Consider the following 7,940-nt stretch of genomic DNA (forward strand, 5'->3'; position numbering starts at 1 on the left):
ACAGCTGCTAACCAAAAAGGTTGGCAGTTCGAATCCACCAGGCACTTCTTGGAAACAATTTGGGGGCAGTTCTACTCTGTCCTCTAGGGTCACTATGAGTTGGAATAGACTTGACAGCAGTGGGTTTGGTTTGGCTTTGGTTTTGGTTTGAGATCCTTAATTTCATCTGCAAAGACCCCGTTTGCAGATAAGGCCACATTCACAGAAATGTGGTGTCAGGAGGAAGTAGACATGCCTTTTTCAGGGCGGGGAAGAGGGGCGGGGGAGGATACCATTCAACCCACTACAGATGGTGTAGCTTGAAGTAAAACTCACCTAAGTTATTTTGGGTGATTACTTTTATCATATCGTTGTCCAAAAATCCATTTTCTTCTGTGATTGTAGGGCAAATCAACACCCTTATTGATTTTTCACAAAGTCTTGACTTCTGGACTAAGCCAGAAGAATTCAGGAACCAAGCCTCTAGGCCTTGGCCACCTTCTCCCTGCAGGGATCAGAAAAAAATCAGTGGCTCCAGGTCTGGGTTCCAGCCAGCAAGTGTTACAGTGACTATATATTTGTTCAATTCATTTATTAAAAAAATAATAACCTACTACTGAGCGCTGAGGCCTCAAAACAGGCATGTGAAGTAGGTACCGCATCCCCCACGTCACAGAGGAGAAAGGAAAGCTCAGAGCAGGTAACACAGGAACACACAGCAGAAAAGGAGCAAAGACAAAATGGACACACAGCTCAGGTAGCAGGCTAGCCTTCCTCACTCAGCACCTGACCTAGAGGTACTTGTTCAAGCTTGGTTCCTTCTTCCCATTTTAATTCCCAGTGGCTCCTGCAGGGAGCATGCCAGCTGAGGGAAAGGGGAGAGAGCCAGGGGTCGGTCACAGGTCGCAGGACAGGCACGGGCCCGTCATTGGACTTGGTGCCACTTCAGCCAACAGCCCCATGTTCAGCTGGGTTTCTCCATAAACACAGCCCTTGTCAGGCCCCGAGGGGCAAGCACCATTGAAACCCAATCTAGAGAAAGGACACATGGTTGATGGACAGGAAGGGCCTTTTAATGATAATTTTGTATCCAAACCACAGCTAGCCCAAGCTTTGTCTACCACTTCTCCCACCCTGCTCCCAAGCCTGCAAACCATTTCTTAAATATTAAAACGTGGCCACTAAGCTGGGAGATTAAAGGAGAGGCTGTGGTCTTATCTCAGGTAGGAGATTCGGTGGAGGCCCCCTGGTGGAACCGTAACAGGATCCTTGCATGGTGGGAACTAATCACCCTGAAAGCTTTTTGGAGCAGAGGGGAGGGAGGAGCAGAGAGTGCGCCAACCAGCCACCCCCAGTCCCTGCAGTGACCTAAGCGACAGCCTGAATCCACCTGCTGGAAGGAACCCTTAGAACCACAGCTACACCACAGGAGCAAAGCCAAGAACTGTAGACCCATTTCAGAGACAGGGCTCATCAAGTCTGAGCAGCACAGCACATGAGATCAGTCTACTACACGAAAGGGTCCGTAAGCCCTCAGGGCTGTCCATGTGTAAGAGACTCTTGATGTTGTAGCAGCGAGCACAGCTGGTCTACTCTGGGAATTCCCTCCAATCTGAAATATTATGTAGGAGTGTGCAGGAGCTGATGGTTACTCAGGAATTTTGTGAGCTAGTTGTTGAATTGTCGGTAGCTTGAAATTGGCCACGGTAGGAGTATTTATGTCACACAAATTTTTTTTTTTTTTCTGGAGAACTGATTTACCTACACACCAGGGCGGTAAAAATGCTTTGGGACTGAGGCCAGGAAGACTTGGGTTTACATGCCGGCTCTTTCGCAATGAACTTATGACCTTGGCAAGTTAGTTACCCTGCTGGGCCTCAGTTTCCTCATCTGTAAAACAGAGCCAGTCTAGTAACTACAGCATAGGGTATTCAAGGGTTAAATAAAAAAAATAAAAACCCACTGCCATTGAGTCGATTCTGACTCATAGTGACCCTACAGGACAGAGTAGAACTGCCCCATAGAGTTTCTAAGGAGCGCCTGGTGGATTCGAACCGCCAGCTTCTTGGTTAGCAGCCATAGTATTTAACCACTATGCCACCAGGGTTTCCAGGGGTTAAATAGGGCATGTGAAATGCTGAGCTTAGGCCCAGCTGGCACTTCATCAATACTGGTTCTCACGGCAGTGAAAATAGCAATACTGTGTTCACTCATTGCCTTCTCTCAGCAATGTATTTTTGCTGCCCACATCACGGGTGTCCTTTCCCATAGGAACTCCATGTGCCTGGCTTTCTGATGTTAGGGAGGAACTGGTAAGAGAAAGCACTTGAACCTTAGAGCCGGAAGGTCCTGCGTTGGAGTCCAGTTGTCTCTGGCACTTACTAGCTGTGGGAGCTTGGGCAAATCACGTGACTTCTCTCAAAGCTTCCTCATGAATCAGAGCAGGAGAGGAATATCTACCTATGAGGCTGCCGTGAGGACTGAATAAGATAAATGTCCTTAAAGCACAAAGCACAGTAACACATGTTGTCAGCTGCTGCCAAGTTAGTGCTCAACTCACGCTGACCCCGTGCACAGTGAAACAAAACTGCCCGGTCCCACGCCATCCCCATGATCAACTGCAGATCCACCCATTGCCATCCATAGGGTTTTCATGGGCTTATTTTCGGAGGTGGCTCACCAGGCCTTTCTTCCTAGTCCATCACAGCCTGAAACCCTGCTGAATCCCCTGCAGCATCACGGCAGCACAAAAGCCTGTGCTGACTGACAAGTGGTGGCGGCGCATGAGGTGCTTCGGTCAGAATCGAACCCAAAAGGATTCCGTTTCCATGTTGTGAAATGGTGTAAGCAGACCCAAAACCAGACCTGTTGCCATCGAGTCAGCTCCAACTCATAGCGACCCTATAGGACAGAGTAGAACTGCCCCATAGGGTTTTCAGGGAGCAGCTGGTGGATTCGAACTGCTGACCTTGTGGTTAGCAGCCGCACTCTTAACCACTGCGCCACCAGGGCCCCACTAGCACAGAGAAAGTGCTTAAAAACGTTACTCTTTGTCAATATTATTATTACTAGTAGTAATAAACCAACCCTAGGGGCTAGGGTCGGGGGAGTGAGAGTGACTGCTTAATAGGCTTAAGGTTTCCTTTTGGGGGGGATGAAAATATTCAGGGACTAGATAGTGATTAAAAAAAGTTGCTGTCGAGTCAATTCTGACTCACAGCAACCCCATAGGACAGTAGAACTGCCCCATAGAGTTCTCAAGGAGCGACTCTGGATTGGAACTGCCAGCGTTTTGGTTAGCAGCCAAAGTACTAAATGCCACTTTAAAGTGATTAGTAAGTTTTATGTGTATTTTATCACAATAAAAAAAATAATGTAATACTTTAAAGATCTAGAGAAGCCATATGTCAGGAGGGGGGTTCCAGTTGAATGGTGTCTTAGGATTGATTCTCTAAGGAGTTATTTTAAGGGTTGTAGAGGATGTCCGAGTCCACCAGGGGCTCCTTGGAAACTCTGTGGGGCAGTTCTACTCTGTACCATAGGGTTGCTTTGAGTCGGAATCGACTCAATGGCAACGGATTTGGTTTGGTGGAGGATGGGCAAGTTTACAATCTATAGGTGACATGAAGGCTGAAGACTCTTGCAGTCTTATGTCCCAAAATTTGTGAGTCAGGTGACAGGACTGTGAAGCAGAGTGAAGGAGTTCAGGCAAAATGTAGTCTCAGGCAGAACACACTCTAGGGAAACTCCCTTTCTGCTCTTAAGGCCTTCACCTGATTGGATGAGGCCCACCCGCATTGTAGAAGCTAATCCGCTCTACTTAAGGCCACCTGATTAAATCACGTGTGGCTGCCTCATAACAGCACCTAGACTAGCGTTTGACCAAACAACTGAGCACCAAGTTAACACATAAAATTAACCATCGTAGGTGGCTAGGTCACAAACATTGCGTGTGACTCTGGACAAGTCCTTTCCCCTCCCTGGGCCTCCCCATCTGTAAAAGGGATGCAGAGAGCTCTGTGAGCTACAAAGCTCAAAGGTGCGTTAGAAACACCTGGGGAGCTGTTCAAAGTCTCAGTGTCCTGGTGGGATCCCAGACCAATTAAATCAGAGTACCCGGGGATGGGAGCCAGGCATTAGCATCATCTTGAAGGCATCCAGGTGATCCCAGTGTGCAGCAAAGTTTGGGAGCCCTGCTGGTCTAAGAACTCCGACTTCCTGGCCTTTGCAATTTGGCCGGCCTGGGACAGAACCAAGGCACTGAGTCAAAAATTAAATAGCCAACATAGGCAAATCTAGACACAGCAGATTAGTGATGCCAGGGGCCGGGGGAAGGGGGAACTGGGGAGTGACTGCTCGGCGGGTGCGGAGTTTCCTTTTGGGGGTGATGAAAAAGTTGTTGAGCTAGAAGGAGGTCATGGCCACACAGCACAACTTTAGGAATGTACTGAATGCCCTGAGTTGTTCTTTGAAGTGATTCAAGTAGGAAGTTTCGTATTGTGTTTCACCACACTAAAAAAAAAACAAGATAATACGTAAATTCATCCATCCAGCCATACATATTACATTAAAAATAGGAAAAAAAAAAAAAAAGAAGAAGTACCTTTCAAAGGTGAGAGCTTTGAGGCCTAGGAGGGGCACACAGGGTAAGAGCCCGGCCTCTGGATGCAGACCTGAGCTCAAGTCCCCACTCTGCAAATTGTTTACCAGGACTATGTGACCCTGAGCCAGTGGCTGCATCTTTCTGAGCCTCTTCCCCAGGTGCCTCTGTAAAATCGAGGTAATAAAACCGCAGCCCTCGGTGAGTCAGGCTTGAATAGAAAATGCCTGTGATAAACTGATGAATGCAAGTTATCATCACCCTGAGCCCACAGAAGGGCCTCTCAGGGAGTTTATGGAGACCAGGAAAGCTGGGACCCAGAGAGGGAAGAGACTTGCCACGGTCACCCGACTGGGTAGAGGCAAAGCCACAGCACTAGCACCCTGTTCCGGCCTGACTCAGCCTGGTCCTGGGGCACAAGGCGGGGCTCCAGGCCTCACCTGGTGCTGCAGGGGCCCACGCCTGCAGCCTGCCTTTATCTCCATGACTCCAGGCACTGCTTTCCCAATTGCCCCTGTGACGACAGGGGCTGGGAGCTTGGCTTCCGCAGGGGGTGGGGCGGTCCGCCACCAGGTGGGACAACCGCCAGGTGGAGGCCAGTCTGCAACCCACTTTACCTCCTCCCGGTCTGTGGCGCCACCTGCTGGCTGCTCTCAGACACACCTCTGCTCCCATCACACATTGCATCAATTCAATAAATTAATTACAGGGCACCTACTACGTGCCTAGTACGGTGCTAGGTGTCCGAGAGACTTACTGTCCGTTGCCCCTGCTATCCTGGAACATACAGATTACCCAGAAATACAGACACAGAGCAGTTAAGCAAACAGACAGGTAACAAGATGCAAATTGTATCATTTGTCGCTCAGCTATAGAATCACTTTAGTTGAGGTTGTTAGGGCAGATAACTCTCTGAAGAGACAGCACTTCAGGGAGATTTGAACAAAGCTAAGAAACCCTCAATGGAAAGAGAGTGGAAGTAATCCAACAGTGGGGAAATGACCTGTGAAAAGGTCTTGGGGCAGAAAGGAACCTGACAATTTAGAGGAACTAAAAAAGACCAGGAGGCTGAACCATAGTGGGTGGTGTGAAGTGAAGCAGGCAGAAACCAGAGACCCTCCAGCTGTACTCTCACAGTTGCCACAGGGATACAGAACTGGAGGAGGGCCTTACTCTGCGTTACAGAGTAAGGCAGTGACAGCCAGAACTCGTGGACTACCAGTCCTGGGGTCTCTCTAGCACTCCATGCCACATGTCTGCTGTTGGTGTCCAAGCATCCATGCAGCAAGCATTTATTGAGCATCTGTTAACGTGCCAAGATCTGTGCTAAGCACCTAGGACGTAATGGTGAGATATATGCCTTGAGGTGCTCGTAACCTAGTGAGGGCAAGGTGACTGGGAAGGTTGGAGAAGGCTTCTTCTCCCAAGAAGTTTTACACATTTCTGCCTCACCCACAAGACAAACCCATAGGAGTGAGTCTCCAGTGGGACTTTGGGCTAAGTAGAAATCAGTAGAGGTGCTATTTTAGCACTCTTCAAAGCACACCATAGGGACAACTTATTTGAAATCAATCTCAGTCTCCACGGATTTCCAGTTTTTGCAGCAGGGGAAAACAAGGTCACAGAGGGACTGAGTCGGGGCACTAAACTGACCTTCTACTGAGATGAGAGAATCCTGGTGGCCAGATTAAGCTCAGAGGACTTGTCAACAGATGCGTGGGCGTAGGGTTTCACTCAAGTTCTCAGACCAGCGTTCTCCAAGAAGATCATCAACACACATCCCCCAGGCCAAGCTGATGGGGCTAGTGTGACCCATCACTGTCATCATCCTCTTCATCGTCATCATCATTCAGAACTCACTGTGCACCAGCACTCACAGCCACTGATTTATTAACCCAAGAAAGTTTATTGAGCACTGACCTTGTTCCAGCATTGGAACTGGGACCCAAGGTCAAGGCCTCCCTTGAACAGCACACAGAAGCAGGTGGTATTTAAACAAATAATTGTATCTGGTGTGATAGAAACACCGAACTGGAAGTAATTTACAATTCTGAGGGAGTACAGGTGGTTGTGGGATTCATCCCACCTGGCGAGGTTGAGAGAAAGAAGGAAGGGATGAAGTGTATCTTCCCATAGTAACAGCTGTGGTTTCCGGATGCCCACCGCCAGACTACTCACCCGACTCTCTAGTCCACTGCGTCACAGAAGTGCGGTCCCTGAGCCAGCAGCATCGGCATCACTTGAGGACTTGTTAGAAATGGACGTTCTGAATCAGAAACTCTGGGGCAGGGCCCAGCAGTCTGCCCTCACAGCCCTCTAGGTGATTCTCTTGCTCACTGAAGACCTAGAACTTGTGGTGGAGGAGAGAAGACCTGGAGAAACCCGTCAGCCTGTGTTTTTAACAAGGGCTGTGCCAGTTCATGCCCTCTCTGCCATCGTGTAGTCCACAGAGGCCTTGATCTCACGCTGGTTTCAGTATACCCGTGGGATATGCTGAGCAGGGAGTTGTGTGCTATAGTCGTTTCCAACCCACAGCGACCCCATATGACAGAGTAGAACTGCCCTGTAGGGTGTTTTAGGCTGTAATCTTTACGGAAGCAGACGGCCAGGTCTTTTCTCCTGCGGAAAAGTTTGTGGTCATTTGTTTTGGCAGTTCTAGGAGGCTAATGCAAACATGCTCGTATTTTTTTTCAAAACATCAGAAAATACACAAAAAGAGTAATGAAAAAATACAGCTGCAGTCTTACTCCACAGACAGAAACGAGTAATTTGCTGGTGTATTTTCTTCTAGACTTTTTCTTATGTCATATTGACGTGGATTTTTCCTATTAAGGACACATAAATACATCCTAGTGTGTGTATACGTATATGCAATTTAAGACGGTTTTACTCCAATGCCACAAAATATACCAATAAATTATTTCATGACCGTATGACTTTCTGTGTACCATATTTTAATCATTCCTTTCCTGATAGACCCTTGAAGATATTCCAAATTGTTTTAGTTAAAACAAAAAATTCAGATATAGAACTAAGCTCAAAATATACAGGTAGCTGTACAGTTGAGACCGAGGTTGGACATGTTGCCATATTTTTCTCAAGCTCTAACCCTCCCTCTTTCCTAGGGGGAAATCTTCAGAGTTTGGAGCCCCAGTAGCGCAGTGGCTCAGCACTCAGCTGCTAACAGAAAGGTCAGCGGTTCAAGCCCACTCGCGGCTCTGCCGGAGAAGGATGTGGCAGTCTGCTTCTGTAAAGATTTACCACCTTGGAAACCCTCTGGGGCAGCTCTACTCTGTGTAGTAGGGTCACTGTGAGTCGGAATCGACGCGGCAGCAACAAGTTTTGGTTTTTTAATCCTCAT

Source organism: Loxodonta africana, chromosome 19 (genome assembly GCF_030014295.1).
Source record: "Loxodonta africana isolate mLoxAfr1 chromosome 19, mLoxAfr1.hap2, whole genome shotgun sequence".
Classification (NCBI taxonomy): domain Eukaryota; kingdom Metazoa; phylum Chordata; class Mammalia; order Proboscidea; family Elephantidae; genus Loxodonta; species Loxodonta africana.